Genomic DNA, 21,825 nt, shown 5'->3' on the forward strand with positions numbered 1-21,825 from the left:
CCTCCTTAAACAATGTTTGCCTCAACTCAGGTAAATTGCCTAAGTTAATGGAGGCTATCATAGGGGTGAGTAATTAGAATCGGGTATAAAGGAGGGCATAAATAATAAAAAAGAAAGTAGGTTTGGATGTGATAGGAAAAAATAATAAAAGAGCAAAAAATGAACAAAAGAAACCACACCCAATCTTAATAAGCAAATAAAAGGAAAAGGGGAGAAATAAGGGTAGAATAAAAGAAAAGTTGGTTTATAAGTGGACACCAAATGTAATTGTAGTGCCAAGGAGGATTAGTCACTAAATTCCCAAATGTAACATACTAGCCCCCAAGACTACATTACAAGTGATGTGGCATGAAAACAAGACACTTTCAATGCTTAAAACCATTAATTTATGCATGAACTTAGGTTGTTATTGTTAGATATAATGCACTTTGGTGTGAATTGAAGGTAAAATGGATTTATAACATTATTTGAATGAAAAGAGGAGAAAAATACCAACTCTAATCAGTATAAGAGTAAGCCCTGGAGTCATAACCATTCAATATGAATCGTATGCTGAATCGTATGAGTAACAGAAATAAAAGCCAAATCAAGAAACCAAGTATGAAGAAGATATGACTCAAGTGTCCCAGTCGTAAGCTAGGATACGAGTCGTATTCTGAAGCCGTAAGAATAATAGAATCCAAGGTACTATCCAATAATTGAAGTTTCAGAAGGATACGAGTTGGAAGTCTGAGTGCGACTCTTATAGGCATGTCGTATACCAACTAGTGTTTAATACTGGAAAGACTGAAATCCCATGTGGATATGGATGAAGTATACGAGTCGTATACATAGTTACAACTCATAAGCCAAAGTTGTAAGCTGAACAGAGGATTGAATCCATGGGAAGATTAGGCACTGGAATGGTTACGACAAGGCAAGGTACGACTCATAAACTGAGGATACGAGTGAAGACCAAGTCGTACCGATTGCTGACTTAACTTTACCTTTCCTATTTTTAATAGGATTTTTATGTTATTTTGAGATACTATAAATACTCTAGGGTTTATATTTTATTAGGTTACGCGTAGTAACATATTTTTTACCCATAATTACCTATTATTACATACTTTTACAATTATTATTGAGATTTGAGGGTTTTATTCAATTAAAGACTTTGGAGTTTATTCATCTTATTCTTGTTCAATTGACTTTATGTTTGATTCATTGATGATCATGGTTTCTTGCACAAATATGAGCGGCTAATCTCCTTAGCTAGGGTTGTGTGAATCCTTGTGGATTAGCTACGTAGAGGAAGTGTGAAACATATCTATTCTAGGTTTATGCATGTATCCTAAATTTTGTTCACTATAATTGATTTCAAGTAACAGCAACATATTGAGATAAAAGCTTGTATTCACATTCTTTTGATAACCAAGAAGCTTGTGATTGGGAAAAGAAGATTAGGACAGTAATTTGAGATTTCTACCTCCACCATATAGTCTTCGCATTCTATCTTATCACTTGATCCGATAAACAAAGATAAAGTGAACTGAGGCCGTAGAAAAGGGCTATAAGGCAACACTCGTCAATGATAACGAAGTCTAAGGGTGAAATTTATCTTTGCACTCAAAAGACGACTGATAATACCTATCTCGTAGGCCTTACATGTAGAACAATAGAATAGTAGGTTGATCACGAGAAGTCTACAGAGTTGAGAAGCCATAGGAACATAAACCTAGCATTTGTCTCCTATTGATTACAACTCAAAAGCATTCAAGAATTGGTTACTCTTTGCTATTGATAAAAAAATCCCCCTATTTACTTTCTTGCACTACTCGAGGATTAAATCATGGCAAGCAAATTTTCATATTTTCCCTGTGGGATTGACTCCAATCTATTTGGGTTATTATATTTGCATCGACCATATTATACTTTTGATTGAGGTGTAGTTTTGGGCGACATCAAATTTTGGCACCGTTGTCGGGGAAGACGATTTGAGTAGTGAATTAAATTGATGAAGTTCTCAAGCTTTTTTTGTTTTGACTTGGCATATGCCGTTGTATGCTAATCACTAGGAGTAGAGTTAATCCCTTACTCCCTTTTGATCCAAAACTAAAGAAAATCCTTCAAACACCGAGAAGTATGTCAGGATAAGTTCGTAATGGGGTGTAAGATCCCCTACCTGTGGACCCAAATACGACACTCCTACGTGATCCATCTGCTAAGTATAATATTGCAAATATATAGACACAAAAACTATTAGAGTGAGAACATAAAGAAGCTGAAGATGTGAGACTGGCTACTGAAGTCGAATTAGCATAGGAAGTTAGATTATCCCTACCTAGACAAGTTATTGATCGTTGAGTTTAGAGGGGCAGAGTTCTTATATTTTAGCATACCAGCACTTAGATCCATACGATGAGGATGATGAAGACACAGGTTATGTTGACCCTACTAAGGCAGGAGCTATCATTCCTCCTTCTTTAGCCCCTAATATAAAGTTTGATATTACTAGTGCTATGATCCAGCTGTTGAATCTAAAAGGTGTATTTTTTGGAGAACCTAAGAATGATACGAACATGCACCTTACTAATTTTCTTGGGATCTACACAAACTATAACCTCCCAGGGGTTGATCAGGAATCATGGAGAATGAAGTTGTTCCCATTTTCTTTAACTGGAGAAGTATCTCTATGGCTAGGGGAACTACCAGGAGGATCTATCACTACTTGGAATGAGTTTAAAAAATAGTTTCTAAGCAGATTTTTCCCTCTCATATGAATGCTATAGCTGAAGGATAAAATTATAATTTTAGACAACTACCTATAGAATCGATGTATGAAGCATGGTTTAGATTTAAGAAGAAGCTGAGCCTAGTGCCAAACCACAGAATAAGAGGATCTAATTTGTCAGAAATCTTCTATAGATCACTGAATGATAGTTTGAGAGCCATTGTAGATACTATTTATGGAGGAGCATTTATGCGTCTCCATTGGGATGTTGCACAAGAATTTCTCGATGATATTATAGTCACTAATAGAGGATGGCATACCAGAGATTCTAATCGTGGTGGTGGTATATATGTCATTGGAGTGTAAAACACATATGGAGCAGGTAATGATATGGTTGCATAAGAGGTAGCATAACTTTGGACTAATAGTAGATTGCTCATGCAATAGTTTGCTTCACTAAATGTTGAGAAAGTGAACACAGTGGCAACATTAGGGTCTACATCCAAACCATTCATAATTGAATATGAAGAAGATGAAAATTATCTTAATGGTAAATTAGCGGATTTTTGAGCCCAAGGGCAATGGAATCAAGGTTGAAACTATTATACTGATAGATACAGTGATAGAAGCACAGACAGAGATGGAGATTGGCAATTTACGGGCGATTATAAGGATAACAGTGACAAATATATTCAACCAGGAAGTCGAGATATAGAGTCCAGAGTTAAGGCTCTCTTGTCTAAGCTAGTCAAAGTAAAAAAAGTCAAGAACATTCTCTGAAGGATACCAAAGCAGATCTATCTAGACTTAATCAATAAGTTGAATCACATACAGCAGTAATCAAGCAGTTGGAGCAATAGATTGGGAAGATGTCAACCACAGTGAATCAGAGATATCCTGGCACTCTTCCAAGAAACATAATGGTACGACAATTAATGTTATGCCATTACTGCTTGGAGTGGTAAGGTTACTCAAGACCCACCTGCACCTACTATTGATGAGCAAAAATAGAATGATATTGAGACATTTGATGTTGGGAGTATTAGCAAGCCAAATTAATAAGAATATAAGGCTATAGAGCCTATGCTGAAACCCATTCTAAGACCACTGATGCTGGGTGTATTTATGCACTCCAGCGCTACTATTCTAGCCTATTTCACCTTATTTTGAGGATGATTCTTATGATATATGTGTTGATAATGATATAAATGAGCATTTATATGTCCAAGTATCTATTTACAATGTTTAATGTTGTTTTCACATGAGTATTGATTCAATTTAAGCATTTAGAGTTCAACCGAGAAAACTAGTGTTACTAGCTTGAGCTAGGTGGTTAACTAGTCTATCATGTTGGGTTATAATATGTTTTAATAAGTTAATAAGGTTTTTTCTATGTATTTATATGTGAAACAACTTGTTGGTGATGTTAAATGGTCAATTGGATCAAGACAAGAGTCAAAATAATAAGCTTAAGCTCAATGTGACTTTAGCTTATGCTTAACTCATGTTTCTAGTTTGCCATCTTGGATGTTGTATTTTTTTGAGCTATAAACTTTGTTTTAATGCTAAAGGATGCTTGGTGAATTAATTATGATGATATATGAAGGATATACAAGCTTCAAATCAAGTGGAAACAACTTAAAAAGGCTCGGAATGGCTCTACAAAAGCACAATACAAAAATTGACGCAATTTGGAACCCTGAAATATCTGGGGAACGCGTAGACAGTAGAAGTGGACAATGGATGCATGAAAAATACCACTGGATTCATAATAGACCCAAGTTTTTACCAACATGCACGTGTATCTTATAATGGGGTTTAAGGAGGCTCCATGATGTGATGAAACCACAACGAGATACTAGATTTTGACAAATCTTTTGACAATTGTGAACTAGCATGTCACCACAATGTGGTGGTGCCGAAAATTGGGATAATTCTACCCAGATGAAGGAAAATGATGTGGAAACCTAATCCAAGTGGGGTTATGACTTGTATACTATAAATACAATGTCCCAAACTCCATTTTAAGAATCTTAGAACACCCTAGATCACTTGGGACATCATTTGAGGCGACCACAACTTCTTTTTAGGTTTTATCATTCTTTAATTTTATTTTTTATATGGTTTGTATCATCACTCCAAGGGATTGGATGAAGAATATTTTCATTAAATGCTAAACCCTCTTTTCAGATTTAAGGCCAAAATCATGAATACTTTCATTTTGAATTAAGTTTGTTTGATTTTTTTATCATTATGATTGTTTGTTTATTCTTAATTTAAATATTTGAAGGATTAGCTACCCTTTGAATACATCAATTGTCAACTTTTTGATCTCAGGATAGGGAATAGGGAGATAGAACATGGGAATAAACAAAGTAAATTTATTTATAAAATAAGGAATTTGAATTAGCATCTAGGACAGGGATGTACTTAGATGCCTTACTTGTTTCAAACATAGGATGATAGCTATAAAACACTTAATTGAATTATTACATCTCCGATCGATGATGTAGTTGTAATATCCATATTAGGTAAATGATTATAGGTCGGGAGACCATTATCATGCAATTAACCCTATGAATCAACAACCAAGATAAGCAATCTAACGAATGAAATTCGATAGCGTAGTATGATTGTTCTTAATCCTTAACTCGGGGCTTCTATCTATTGATTATCCTAAGTCGTTAATTTTCCATATTAGTTTAGTTTAATTTTAATTTACAATTCTAAAACTCTATTATTTACTTTTTCTCAATTGTTAAACTAGAATTTGATAGTTGGAAAATGCAAGTCCCTGAGAGATTGATACTTGGGCTTTCTTGAAGCCACTGTACAACTTGATAATACCCCGTATACTTGTGTGTACGCTTGGGCGCTGTCAACCACATCCTTCCTATTCGTAAAGACTGAAAAAAATAAGATGAGGGTAAGTATTAAAAATTTTGGTCTATGTTAAAAGTGTTGCTAGACAACATACCATTTGTTAAAGAATTGAAGCATATGCCTGGTTATGCAAAGTTCATGAAAGACCTGATTACAAAGAAAAGAGCAATCAGTTATGAGTCAATTGACAATGTCCATCATTGTAGTGTTGTAGCCACTAAATTATTTATAGAGAAGAAGGAGGATCCTGGTGCAGTCACTATACCTTGCATCACTGGATCTTTCCACTTTGCACGTGTATTGTATGATTTGGGTGCTAGTACCAATCTCATGTCATTTATAGTATTCAAATAGTTGGGGCTGGACACTTTAAAACCCACTACTCTGAGGCTATTCACAGCGAATATGAGTGTGAAGAAGCCAGTCGATATCCTTTATGATGTATTAGTAAAAGTAGCTTCTTTTATTTTTCCTGTCGACTTTGTTGTGTTAGATTATGAAGTGGACTTTCAAGTCCCAATTATTCTTGGCAGACGTTTTATGGCTACAAGTAGAACATTGACTGATCTAGAGCTGGGACATCTGATATTGAGATTTAATGACGAATAGGTGATATTCGACCTATGCAAATCCATGAAGCAGCCTAATAAGTTGGGGTGATATCGGTGATAATGTGTATGATGAAGAGGCAAATTCATTTCATGATTTTGATACTATAACTTTATGGGATGATGGTTTTGATGTTGTTTTTCTTGTTGAAGAAACACTAGGTATTGAGGCACTTGCAGCTATAATCATGAATTTTGACTCTAATAGCATAGAAGAATATGAGGATCTTGTTGGTGTATTGCATGGTAATGGTTACAATTTTGCACTAAAGAAGCTTGATTTAGATTTAAAGAATAGAACAACTCCATCTGCTAGGCCATCCATTAAGGAACCGCCGGATGTTTGAATTAAAGGCCCTCCCATCTCACTTGCAATATGCATTTTTAAGGGCCAAAAACACTTTATCGGTCATTATTATAGCTGACCTGAGACAGTCAAAAGTGGAAATATTATTGTCAGTTTTGCAAAATTTCAAAAGGGTCATTAGATGGTCTATTGTAGATATTATGGATATTCTACCAGGTTTGTGTACTCATAAAATTTAGCTTGAATGGGACTAAGTTCTATCTATTGAACATTAGCGAAGACTTAATCCTATACAGGAGGTGGTAAAGAAAGAAATAATCAAGTGGTTGGATGCTGGTGTGGTGTTTCCTATTGCCGATAGCAAGTGGATTAGCTATTCAATGCGTTCCAAGGAAGGGTGGAATAACTATTGTGCCAAATGAGAAGAATGAGTTAGTTCCTATGAGGATGGTCACTGGATGAAGAGTGTGCATGGATTATAAAAAGTTGAATGCATGGACTCAGAAGGACTATTTCCAATGTCATTCATGGATTATATAATAGACAGGTTAGCAGGCAGAGGATAGTACTATTTTCTTTATGGGTACTCAGGTTATTACCAGATTACTATAGAACTGGAGGACCAAGAGAAGACTACTTTTACGTGTCCTTATGGGAACTTTGCATTCAAATGAATGCCATTTGGGTTATGTAATACCCCATCCATGTTTCAGAGATGTATGATGTCCATTTTCCCTGATATGGTGGAAGATACCATTGAAGTTTTTAAGTATGATTTTTTGGTAGTGGGCGAATCTTTTAATGATTATCTCATGCACTTGGAAAAAGATGTAAAGAGTGCAACTTGGTGCTTAATTAGGAGAAGTGTCATTTCATAGTTAAAGAAGGAATTGTGCTTGGGCACAAGATTTTGAAGCAAGGCATAGATGTTAATCGAGCAAATACTTAGGTGATGAAAAATTACCTTATCCAATTTCTGTGAAGGGAATTAGAAGTTTTCTAGGACATGCAGGGTTTTATAAAAGATATATGAAGGATTTCTCAAAAATTAAGAGCCCTCTTTGCAAGCTTCTTGAGAAGGAGGTAAAATTTAATTTTGATGATGCATGTGTGAAGGCTTTTGAAAGCCTTAAAGAGAAGTCGGTGACTACTCCAATCATTGTGTTTCTAGATTGGTCCTTACCTTTTGAGATCATGTGTGATGCTAGTGGTTTGTCCTTAGGGGTTGTACTAGGCCAACAAAAATAAAAGATCCTTCTTCCCATCTAATATGCTAGTAAGGCACTAAATCCTGCTCAAAAGAACTATACCTCAAGAGGGATGGATGACTACTACGGATATGACAGAATTGCCCAAGTTCACAAAATGGTTCAAAAACTATTATTTTGAATGGATGATGAGAGCACCAGCATGATATAGTGAGGTCCTCATCCGTGAGTTTTATACCGCATATAAGGGCGAGTTGATAAGGCATCATCCATAAGGTATGTTGTGGAAGGGGCGAGAACCTATTACCTCCCTGATAATTCATGAAGTTTGGGTCGATATATCACCCCAAACTATTGGAAGATTTTTGTATGGTCAAACATATCAGGCCCCTGCTAACACAACTGAAATGGAGTACAGAATGGATGTAATAAGGAAGATGACCAACCGAGCGTTGGGTATGGATGATAAACTGGTAATATTCTAGTGGATTATAGAGTATATAGCTTTGAATTGTGTGCATGCTACCTGGCTTAAGGGTTGTATTAGAGAGTCACAGCAAATAAAGAAGGGTACCCTTAAATTTAAGGGTAAGTCTTAGTGGAATATAGTTCATCATAGGCTATGTCCAAGTACAGGTGATGATGTACTGAGCTCGTTCTGGGCTGTGATAATAGTAAGTTTTTCACTTGGGTATGCATTTAACATTGGTGAGTTCTTAGTCCGAAAGCTGAGAGACAGGGCTATTACAGAGTAGAAGGCATTGCTAGCTTACCCCTGAATGATCACACAAATATATTTTGCTATAGAAGTAATGAAGATCCCGGTCATTGATGACATAAGAGAGGACCATTGGACTTTTTATATTGGACTAATTCGTGAAGTGGCCAACCCATTGGCCAGGCCTATGAGGCAGCCAGCTAATGCTATGGTGGGACTGTTTCCGCAAGATAATTAGATAAATGCTGTTGATACTACTGAGGCCATCGAGATAGGGGCACAGACTAAGATTGTACCCACAAATGCAATGGGTACTTTATGTGCCCCAACGCTAATCCATTTGGTGCTACTAAGGCCATGGGGTATGCCACCTGGGGTTATGTTGATTGCTCAAGCTATGTAGACATAGGTGGTGACCCAGTTAGAGATGTTGACTATGAAGGTAAGTTATATGGAGGGCGGAGTAAGAAGATGGATGAATCAACAGTTGGAGGCACAGGATAGGCGCGTCCAAGAGTGCTTAGATGCATTTGAGTTGAGGATTACTCAGCAGTTGGGTAGTGGACAGACGCCTAATGTTTTCAACATCAGAGCTAAGACAGTGAAGATAAAGAAAATGGTCACAGAACTATATAAGAGTTCAATAAATGCTAAGCCTATTGTAGAGATTGTGATTCCCATAGTCGAGGTGCCAAATATTTGGGTAGATGATCAAACTGAGGAAGAGAGAAGAAAAGATAACAGAAGGAGAAAAGATGTCAAAGTTGCAAAGAAAAAGGCCAGACTTGATAGCATCCAGGATGAGTAGGACCGACAGAAATAAGTTCGAGAGATGGCTATGGGAGATGGTGGTTTGAGAGCTCAGATTCTGGATGTTGAGGGGGTTAATACTGTCCCTCGACCTATTGATGATCCAGTCCTTGTTGGTATAGTTGCTGAGGAGAGTGGGACCCAATCTAAGGGCCCATATTTTGGTGTTGATGCTCTGGTACCTCGAGCACCTAGGTATGACTTTTATCCCTACTCTTGTTATATTTTTAGCACTGGCGATACTGTAATGTTTTCAAGTTGGGGGTAGGGGTACCAAAAAATTTTGGGAGCAGTTTGAAATTTTTTTAGATATAGCTAAAACTAAAAGTCTATTATGACTTGCAGGTCTAAGGCAGGCAGCTGAGATAGGGAGTAGAACAGCGCACCTATGGCAGTGGATATTTTTTATTTTCTTATGATGATTTTTATGTATTTTTAAAAATTTAGGATGTATTTAAAGATTTTACACTCTGATTTCGATGTTTGTTTTGTGATTGATGAAACACTGCTAATTTTGTGTTGATGTCTGAAATGAGATTGAGAAAAGTGGTGTGAACTATGTTGAAAAATTTAAAATATATTGCTTCCTCAAAATCTTTATTTCATGAATTATGTGAGACTATTGAGTGAGACTATTGAGTATCGGATAACGGCATTAGGATTAGGGATAGTACAGTTTGGGAAAAAAACTATTGCATAACTGGATAACTAGTACTTACTAATACATCTCTGTGCAATTGAGTATGTAAGGTTTACTTAGTGCCCAGTTGTAGTGGAATCTATAACTTGCCCGGTTTCTTTTGCCTAGGTCTAAGGATGGTTGGGTAGGAAATGATCATAGTATATTTTGTGGTGAGTCCACTTTAGCCTAAAATGGCTTAACAGAGGAAATCCACTTGATCCAAATATTTAAGCTTTAATGGACTAATTTTTCTTATTACACCTATTACCTTCTCGGTTAACTTACAATAAACCTGTTTGGCCCTGCTCCTCCAGGGTACACTTGCACTTCAACTCAGGCAAATCACCTAAGTTGAGGGTCGCTATCATAAAGGTGCATACGAGAAAATCCAAAATGAAGAAAGGTGTGTACAAAGGAAATAATTAAAACATGGGCAGGCGTGATGCAAAGAAAAGAAAGAAATGTACAAGGTACATAAAAAAAGAACAAGAAAAAAAGTGCTAGAAATCAATACCTGACCCAAGTGGATTGTTCTCTAAAAGAAAAAAAAAGACGTAAGGCTGGAAATAAAAGAAGGCAAAAATAGTGGACCCCTGAAAAGAGTGTAGTGGACCCCTTAAAATTCCAAGTGTATCATACCAACCCTAAACATATGTTACAAGCCAAATAAAACCCTATAGTGATCCTACTGTGACTGTCTGACAACTTAGAAAAAGAGCATAAGGAAAAGCTTATGGTATTTTATACACACTAGTGATACTTCTTTGTGAGAGAGAGAGAGAGTCATTTGTATATCCTTAAATAAAGAAGTCTATCCATGAGGAGTAAATGGGATTTCATTGACTGTGAGTGCACATGGGTTATATTGCTAGGTTGCTAAATTATTTGATGAATGTAAATCATGTATATGCCTAAGTGTCTATTGCTAATGTAATTCCATCATCATATTCCTACATGTGCGGAATTGTTATACGCAAGTATGAGTTGAAAAGTTGAAAATTGAGAAGAAAGCAACAAGATTTAAAATTGAATCAAAAATCACTGCCATGGGTTGTTGAGATCTTCCTATTTTAAGCATTTCCTCTGGGTTAGGAAACAATAGTTTGTTTTGTTTGCCTGAGGATATGTAAAAGTCTAAATTGAGGGTGTTGACGCGGCGTGAAAACACGACACTTTTGATGCCTAAAACTATGAATTTAGGCATAAACTTAGGTTGTTTCTATTAGATATAATGCATTTTGGTGTGAATTGCAGGTAAAATAGGTTTATAACATTATTTGAATGAAAAGAGGAGAAAAGACCTGAAAAAAACAACTTTGATCAGTAAACGAGTCATCCCTTGAGTCGTAACCATTCGATATGACTCGTATGCTAAATCGTATGAGGAATAAAATTAAAATCCAAATCAAGAAACCAAGTATGAAGAAGATACGACTCAAGTATCCCATTCGTAAGCTAAGATACAAGTCGTATACTGAAGACATAAGAATAACAGAATCCAAGCTACTATCTAGGAATTGAAGTGTCAGAATAATATGAGTCAAAAGTCTAAGTGTGACTCATATAGGCATATCGTATACCAACCAGTGTTTAAGATCGAAAAAGACTGAAGTCCCATGTGGATATAGATCAAGGACATATGTCGTACAAGTAGTTACGACTCGTAAGCCAATGTCGTAAGTTGAATAGAGGATTGAAGTCATAGGAAGATTAGGAGCTAGAATGGTTACGACAAGGCAGGGTATGACTCATAAGTTGAGGATACGAGTGAAGATCGAGTTGTACCAATTGCCAACTTAACTTTACCTTTCCCGCTTTTAATAGGATTTTTATGTTATTTTGAGATACTATAAATACCCTACGATTTATCCTTTATTAGGTTATGCATAGTAACATTCTTTTATGCATAATTACATATTATTACATACTTTTATAATTATTCTTGAGATTTGAGGGTTTTATTCAATTAAAGACTTTGGAGTTTCTTCATCTTATTCTCGTGCAATTGATTTTATGTTTTCTTCATTGATGAACATGGTTTCTTGCACAAACATAAGGAGCTAATATCCTAAGCTAAGGTTGTGGGAACCGTGGTAGATTAGCTATGTAGAGAAGTGTGACACACATCTGTTCTAGGGTTTATTCATGTATCCTAATTCTTCTTCACTATAATTAATTTCAAATAACTGCAGCATCTTAAGATAAAAGCTTGTATTTGCATTCTTTCGATAACCAAGGAGCTTTTGATTGGGAAAAGAAGATTAGGACAGTAATTTGGGATTTCTACCTCAAGAATTGGTTACTCTTTGTTATTGATAACAAAATCCCCCCATTCACTTTCCTTCACTGCTCAAGGATTAAATCAAGGATAGCAACTACTCCTGTTTTCCCTATGGGATCGACCCCAACCTAGTTGGGTTATTATATTTGCATTGATCACACTATATTTTTGATTGAGGTATAGTTTGGGGCGAAATCAACAAGCCAACTAAAGTCCTATAGTGATCCTAGTCTGACTGTTCATAAACTAAGGTAAAGAAATTAAGAGCAAGCCTATAGTATTTTTGTAGTGAGGGTACATGGGTTATATTGCTAGCTTCTTATTAGTTTGAGTAGCATGATTTGTACATATGTGTGATTTTTTGCTACTAATGTAATGCCATTGCTTGATTTCTTTGTGTCACATTATTGTTCTACGTAGATCCAGATAGTTGGTTTTGAAAAGTTAAAATAGGAGGGGGTGATATTTTTTAGCTGAATTTGAAATTAACTATCCTAGGTTTCTTTTGGTTAAGCATTGTGTTGTGTTTTGTTTTATTTTTGTTGCCTGAGGACATGTAAACATTCTAAGTTGAAGGCGTTAATGTGTCATGGTTTCATGGCACTCTCAATGATTAAAACTATAAAAGTATGCAAATACTTAGACCATTTTGTTAGATATGATGTGTTCTTTGTGTGTGTTGTAGGAAAATAATGTTGGAAGTGAAGTGGATCAGAATAAGATGAAAAATCTCTAAAAAATCAAAGTTATTAACAGGACAATGAGTCGTTGGGTGACTATACGACTCGTAGCCCAAGTCGTGTTGACAATAGTGATGGTTGTTGAGTCAAGAAGTGAAGTTTAGGTCATCCACAACTCGTAGGGATTGACAACAAGACATAGTCTGATTTTGTTTGAGCAAAGTGGTGAAAGTCTTGAAGATAGACAAGTTGGAGCCCAATAGAAATATAGGGTGATTATTAGTCATCACCATAGGCTACGACTTGTACTGATGAGTCATTCTAACAATAGTAATGGATACCTTGCAAGGGGAAAATCTACTAGAGTGACAATGAGTCCAGCCAATGCCCTGTAGGGTCTCATAATGAGTCATCATCACCCATTACAAAAGAGAACAACAAATGCTGACAATGAGTTGTCTCCAGTCTAGATAACTCATTGCCTAAGTTGTAGGCACTACCGACTTTAGTTTCCTAGTTTGTTTTGGTTAGGTTTCCTATGTTATTTTAAGACACTATAAATACTCCTTTTCTATTTTGTAATAGTTTATGCGCTTATATTATTCAAAAACATATATTGATTTCAAGATTGACTTTTCATCTTAGAATTCTTGTGTTCTTGATTTTGGTTAATTGATTTGAGACTTTGAGTTTTATTCTTCGATTGTTTTGAGATTACTTCTATACTTTATTTATTGAATTCCATGGATTTTCATGCAACTATGAGCAAATAAGTCCCTTATCTAGGGTTGTGGGAACCCTAGAAGAATAACAAAGTAGGAGAAGTGTAAGGTTCATCTATATTATTGTTTACACTTGCATTGTGATATTCTTCAGTTTAATTATTTTCTTAGTGGTGACCAATGCTGAGAACCTGCCTGTATTTAAGATCGTCTTCTCAAGAGAGATTGAGATTGAAAAAAAAAAGATTACAACAGCGATTTAAGGCTATCAATCCTCATATAATAACTTGATATTAAAAAGGTGAGAATTAAATAAGGATCAAAGACAAGGGTTAGCAAGGCAAAACCCTGAGACTCACAAGCTGAAGGGTGAGATTATCACAACATTAACAAGATGTTTGGTAATACCTACCTTATCAGATTCTGCATATGTGGATGGTGAGATATTCAAATTGAGCATGAGAAACCTACGGAGTTAGGAATCCAGGAGGAACACAGTCCTTGTATTCATCTCAGATTGATTACAACTGAGGCAACCCAAACTTATTACTTTTTACTGTTTACAACAAATTCCCCCCATTTACTTTTTTGCACTTCCGGCTACTTCAACAAGTTAGAGATACAGACTTGACTTATTCTTTGTGAGATCAGCCCCAACCTAGTTGGGTTAATATAATTTAACTATGACGATATTTTATCTTCTTAGAGGGTATAGTTTAGGCAACATCAAACACTTGGGAGGATTTAAGAGGATTCTTTTAATTAATAGTAGGGTAAATAGGAGAGAAGGAGACATTTTTCAAAAGATGGGGTATGGTTATAGCAAGAAAAAACCAAAAAAACCTCAAATTCCCATAAAAATTTTGAGAGAGCTCTGACTGACACTCTCCTTCTGTGGTATGCCTCCATTAGGGAGGTCAAGTACTTTGCCATGGTGCTATCAGACACCTCTCTAGAAATTGCCAAATATTCATTACTTTAGGCCCCTTAATCCTTGACATAGTGCCATCGCGGTACCCTTCAATTTTAGATCTTGAAAACTTAATTTTATCTTTATCTTTGCTATATAAACTCCCATATTTTAATCAAACCAATTCCCAAAGATTAAGTTTTTATCCCATATCATTTTTCTAGATCCTCAAGGCTTAACAAGGGATGTTGAATCTTATCGAAGGACAAGATGTTACAATATTCCTGTTTGGGATTTTTTCCTTTGAATAATGGATAAAGACTCTTTAAGAATGGCAAAAAGATTAGAATCTAGCATAATAACTTTATTTTTTTATTTCTAATGCAAAAATAAGGTTCCATAATAAAAAGGAGCGAGAAATTTGCTACTCTCTTGGTGCATGTTAGCACAGTGTGCGTCCACCATGGGTAGGAGGTCAAAAGCATTTAATCCAGCTACTGAATTGGAGGAAATAACATAAGGAAGGATGATGAAATTTTGAATAGGGACCAGGAAGAATATCTTGGCTCTCCAAAGGCCATAAGGCAATGAAATAGTAACTGACTGTGGTTCAACTACAATGAAGAATGCAATAACTGGTCTGCAATCGGATAATCAAAAATTATTTTGTGATGAAAGGAACGTGAAGAAGTGGAATTAAGTGAAAAATCAACTCAACGACCCACGAATAGATCATCAGACCGATTGGGTGGGTGGAGCACATGCGAGAGGTTAAGGAACACATAGCTCATAAATAAAAGGCGGTTGTGGCTAGAGAAAACATACAGGAGTGACTTGATATAGTTTAATCCCCAAGGTCCATGTCGTGGGCCGATGAAATAAAGGTTAAGAACTTTCAGCTAGTTAGGGCAATAATGTCACTAAGAAGTCTGTCTGGAATAATTTTGACATAAAGAAGGTAGCTAATGCTGGTTTTAAGTTGAATTATGTAGAACCTATTACTAAATAAGAGCAATTAATGGTTGAAATCGAGGAGGATGACATTATCACTGAAGTGGAATATTGGAAGAATATAGCAGTTTGTTATGTTTTAGATGCACATCCACTTTATGTTGTCCTTAATGGTTTTGTGCAGCGATTATTGGGTAAGCTAGGCATAGACAAAGTTGCAATATTGAAAAATGGTATACTTTTGGTGTGTTTTAAGGAAACAGAAGGAAAATATGGGGTGATTCAAGGTGGAATTTATCACTTTGATAATAAGCCCTTTATTGTGAAAGCATAGAACCCTTATATGGATTTTTCTAAGGAGGGGTTGAAATCAGTTCCAATTTGGATTAAATTGACATAACCTAACTTTAAATATTGGATTACTCGAGGTTTGATAAAAATAGAAAGCCTATTTGGCAAACCTCTAATAGTTGATAGAAATATTGTAAGACCCCGTAAAAGTCATAACCTAATTCAATCCTAAATAGCATGAAAAGGGGGGGTCCCAGACTTAGAAATTTCCGCTAAGTGTTTAAACTTAGACTTATTTTAGCCTTCATAATTTGACGATCTTAGTTTGATCCTTACAACCTTAAAATATTGATTTTAAGTTGATTCATGATCAAGGATGTCAATAGGTCACTTCGAGTGAGTTTCGGATTTTTTGAATGTTGTTTAAGGCATGTTTGGGAGTCCAAAACGGTGGATCGATGAAATCTTGATGCATCGCGTCGACCAAAACTTTTCACCAGCCTTCAGTGCAAATTTCAGTGAGTCAATGCGATATCGATGCATCGCGTTGGCTATTGCATTAGCCATCAATGCGGTGTATCGCCTAGTGCGTCGCTGGGCATGTTTTTCAGTAATTTAAAGTCCATGTCCAGAGGGGTATTTGGGTCATTTTTCCACTTTTATTCAGCCCTAAAACATGAAATTAAACTATCCTAAGGGCAAAAATCACTTATTCTCTCTCAAATTTCTTAAGAACAAACCGCAGGGCATCCAAATTCTAATTCAAGTTTCAAAAACACACCATCAATGTTCATGAATTTGATTACCAAGGTATGTTAGGTGTTCATCCAAGGGTTTCCTTCCACTCTTGGAGTTTAAGAACCTCTTTTAAAACTATAAGTTGATTGCTTTCATGATTTTTATGTTGAATTTGAGTGTATTCATGTTCATGATATTATTTGGGTTTCAATCCATGATTTACTAAAAGTTTCATGAAATTAAAATAGCATGTGTGGTGTATTATATAATTTCCATGTTAAACCCTTGAAATTACAATTGATTATCTTATCCATGATGTTCATGTGTTAACTATTATTATGTGAAATAACCATGCTCCCCAAGTGTTTGATAGAATGCCTATGTTAATTGAATAGTGCAATCATGACATGTCATCATGTGGTCCCATTCATGTACAAGTTCACATGTCTCAAGTGTTTGACAAAATGTCTAAATAAAAGCATTGTTAACAAGCTACTATTGTATGTTATTATAACCATGCCATCCTTTATTTTCAATACTATTGAGTCCTGGGAGTATTCAATACCTAAAATCTAGCTGTTTACCTAGAGTTATAGTAGCTTCAGAATAATCTCAGTGATGTCACATACAGTAGTACTCAGTTAGTTACAGAACTCAGTGTATTTAGTTAATAGAACTCAGTCCAATTCAGTTAGTTAACATGATCAGTAATAGTTTTGTCAAGCCTAGTACAGTCTAGTAATAAGTTTAGTGTCTATTCAGTTGGGAGTAGGAATCAGCACTGAGCAAACCCAAGGATAGGGGCATTCCTACCAGTGAAGGGTTTAATGATAAGTAGAAATCCCTATTTTAAGAACTACGTAGCCATCATAGGTTGAGATATCTTCTTGCCATACAAGGTTTGATACATCTCGTATGAGTTTTCCTGCCAGTGAAGGTTGACGAAATGTCTTCCTACCAGATAGGATTAACTCACATCCATTATCAGTATCTCTTGGCAAGGTGCTAACACCCTTCCAACTGGGGTTAAAGGTTGGACCCCAACTCAGTTTATAATTGGGGTATGTCGGTTAGATGAACACTCCCAAGTTACAATTTTAGTTTCAGACTCAGTATAGAACTCAGTTCAGTTCTATAGAATCAGGATTTTCAGACATAAATACCCAGCTCAGTATAAAACTCAGTTTAGTTCTATAGGATCAGGACTATCAAAAATAGTTACTCGGTATCAGTAATTCAGTTATCAGTAATCTCAAATATTAGTTACTCAGTTATCAGAACTCAGTACTCAGTTTCAATAAAAGCTCAAATACAATATATATATATATGTATATGCACAGTATTACATACTCAATATTTTACAGTTGTTTCAATTATCCATGTACTTTTATTCAGTTACTTCATATCATTCATTCAGTTACTATTTATACATATAAACCTTTGCATTCAACCTTACCTCATCTAGCATACCAGTATATTCCATATACTGATGCATACTTTCTCTTTACGCTATGATATCTCATATCATAGGTTCGAACGCTCAGGGTCCCGACCATGCTTAGACATATTCAGATAGCAGTAGCAGATTTAGTAGTGAGTCCTCATCTATCAAGGATATGCTTTTATTTCAGTATTTTAGTAGTCGGAGTTAGTTGAGCGATTACCCCATCAACTCCATATTCATATAGTTAGAGGCTTTCAGACTAGATTATTTCAGACAGATGTTCAGTTTTCAGTATTTATTTATTAGTATTTTGTAATTTTTATTTAAATTATGAAACTTTTGTCATTTCAGCCTAACTTCTGCATTATTATAGTATTATTATTCAGTGCTTATAGCAAGTACTAGTCATGGGTTAGCTTTTGGTCCTTCAGGGTCGTAAGCACCTTGTGGCGTTCGGGGTGCAGACTCGGGGTGTCACAAATACTGAGCAAAAAATTGGGTTGAACTTTGCTAAAATCCTAGTTGAAGTGCAGATAGGGAAGACACTACCCACAATGGTGCATTTCAAAAATAAAAAAGGAGTGGTAGCATAGAAAACTATCATGTATGATTGGAATCCTACTATTTTTGGTACCTACCAAAAGTATGGACATAAATATAGTAACTATAGGAACAAGAAGGCTAACAAAAGAATGAAAGAACAACAGAGCCCAGTTAAAGAGGCAAATAAACAGGGTACTGAGTACACTAAGAATGATACTAGGAATTAGGGGCAAACTTCTGATCCTAAGAGTAGCATGGAAGACATTATGAGTAAGCAACAGGTGGGAAATACCTAGAGAAGGCGGGTAGAGGGTCCCAGTGTTCCTACAAAGAACATTTAACAAATGCTTGGGGATTGTCATGATGCTAAATAGGCCCCTAAACCTGGCCCAAGGGGGACAGACTCCCTCCCCCCCAAGGGTCATAGATAAGATACAGAGCTGGAATACTAAAGGCCTTAATAGCCTTAATAAGCAAAAGGAGGTTAAGCTCCTCTGCAATAATTTATAAGTTGGATTAATTATTTTTTTGAAAACTAGAACAAAGGATAATAAGGTTGGTATAGAAGTTGGTAATATGTGTTATGGTTTGAAATACTTTTCTTATCATCACTCTCATTACAATGGGAGAATACTTATTATGTGGAGGTAAGATTGGTTCATTGTCAGGCTAGAGTTTGATATTGTACAGGTTGTGACTTTTAAAATGACATATATACAATTTTATCTTGAATTCCTTGTGACTTTGTGTATGCTTATAATCAAAAAGATGAGAGGTTGGAACTGTGGGATCACTTGAAAATGATAACGCCAGACTTCCACTCAAGAATGGATGGTTTTGGGCGATTTCAATATTATTTTGCACACAAATAATAGAATTAAAGGGAGTGGAGTTACTCTAGAAGAGGTGAAGATTTTCTAAGATTTCATTGATATATGTAATCTAGAGGAACTTCCTCATACTGAATCTAATTATACATGGAATGATAGACAAGTTGATGGGATTTTTACAAAGATTGATTGGGTTTTTGTTAATGGTTAGATAATATGCCTAGCATGAAGACACATGTGTTACATAAAGGAGTAAGTGATCACTACTATTTGGTAGTACAAATGCTACAAACAGGAACTAAGAAGGATAAATCTTTCAAGTATTGTAATGTTTGGAGCACTCATTCAACTTTTAATTAATTAGTATAGGAGAGTTAGAATACACCTATTAAAGGTTACAAGATATTTTAGGTGGTAAGGAAAATGATATTGCTTAAATAGAAACTAATCTATTTGCACAGGCAGAATTTCAATATTTGGTTAAGCAAGCTAATGGAGATAAGAACAATCTTTAGAGAATACAAGAACAACTTCAACACAACCTTACAAAAAGCACTATAGTAAGAGGAGAGGGGCTTGGGACAAAATTTTAAAAAATAATCCTATTTAGTTGAGTCCTTCTTGTTCCAAAGGAGTAGAGCTAATAGGATCAGGAAAAGAGATGATAATAATAAATACTTTATTTTTTTCATTAAGAATCGGATATTGGTTCAAAGTGTTACTCAGATTAAAGATGTTTCTTACCAGCTGCAATATGAACATAATAAAGTGGCTGCAGTTTTTGTCAAGTACTATCAACAATTTCTTGGAGAGAAAGGTCTAGATAGGAAGTATGCTCATCTATGTATTTTAGGTAGAGACCAACTTTGTCTGATAATCAGCAGATAGGGTCCTACATCACTTTTTTCGATAAGAGATCAAAAAGGCTATGTTGAGTATTAATAAAAATAGAAGTACAGGGCCAGATGGATATAGTGGAGGGTTCTTTAAAGCTACTTGGGAAATTATTGGTGATGATGTGTGTGATGCAGTATAGAAATCCTTCAAAAATGGGAAGTTACTAAAGTAGATAAATGATACAATGATTTCCCTGATTCCAAAGGTAGAAAATCCATAGATTGCAAGTTAATTTAGACCAATATCCAACTATAATACTCTCTACAAATATATTTCCAAACTCATATATAGAAGTATATCATGTGTCCTACCTGTTATAGTGAATCATGCTCAAGCAGCCTTTGTCAAGGAAAAATCACTTATCCATAATATATTAGTGGACCATGATTTGCTGAGACACTATAAAAGAAAAAAAATCCCAAATGCTTATTGAAGATTGATCCAAGAAAGGACTATGATATAGTTCAGTGGGATTTTGCATAGAAAATATTGGAAGGATATAAGTTTCTTACAAAGTGTATTCAGCCAGTGATGGAATGTGTAACTACTACAAATTTCTTAATCAAGATCAATGGGAAAGGTTGTGGATTTGTTTAAGGGAAAATGGGCTTAAGACAAGGGGACCCTATATCCCCCTCACTATTTGTGTTAGTTATGGAGTATTTCTCTAGAATAATTTTAATAATAAGCCCTCTACCAGATTAGAGATATCATCCCATGTGCAAAGTTCAACAACTTACCCATCTAAAAGTTCCTAATTATCTTATGATCTTTTGTAAGGGGTCAGAGCAGGCAGATAAAAGGTTCATGGAGACACTTCATCACTTCTTAGTCACAATAGTTTTATCTTCAAATAATGATAAATAAAGTATCTTTTTAGTAGTCGATAATAACATGGTTAAAGAGAAACTGCTAGATATTACTGGTTTTACTCTTGGGTGCTTACCTATTAGATATCTTGGACTTCCATTATGTAATAAAAATGGAACAAATTTGACTGTCACCAACTTTGTATTAATATTACTAAGAAACTAATGGATATACTTCTACTAGGCATTTTTCCTATGCAGGGAGATTGCAGGTTGTGAATGTTGTGAGTTTTTCTTTATAAAATTTCTGGATCGCAGTGTTTCTACTTCTTCAGAGTGTAGTTAAATTGATGAAGAAGAAGTGTAGAGAATTTTTATAGTGTGGCGCTACTAAAAATAAAAGAATTTACCTAGTAGCATGGGCTAATGTTTTCTTTCCTAATGCTAAAGGGGAACTAAACGTCAAGAGTTGTTGATTGTAGAATGTTGTCGTAGTTGGTAAAATAATATAGTGGTTCCAACAATATCCAAAGATTTTATTGGTAAAATGTATCCATAACATTTATATGAAGGGAGAAAAGGATTTTTGGTCATATACACCTACATAGGATTATAGTTGGTATTGTAAACAACTACACAAGATTAATATTGGTATGATGAATTGGTACAATTAGGGTTGGTACACACTTACTACCTCAGGATTATACTCAATATCCATAAGTTATCATGCTTTAATGGGAGAAAAACCTACTTTTAAGTGTACTTCTTTTATTTTGAATAAGATATTCCAAAACATAGAT

Source organism: Capsicum annuum, chromosome 3, assembly GCF_002878395.1.
Source record: "Capsicum annuum cultivar UCD-10X-F1 chromosome 3, UCD10Xv1.1, whole genome shotgun sequence".
Classification (NCBI taxonomy): Eukaryota; Viridiplantae; Streptophyta; class Magnoliopsida; order Solanales; family Solanaceae; genus Capsicum; species Capsicum annuum.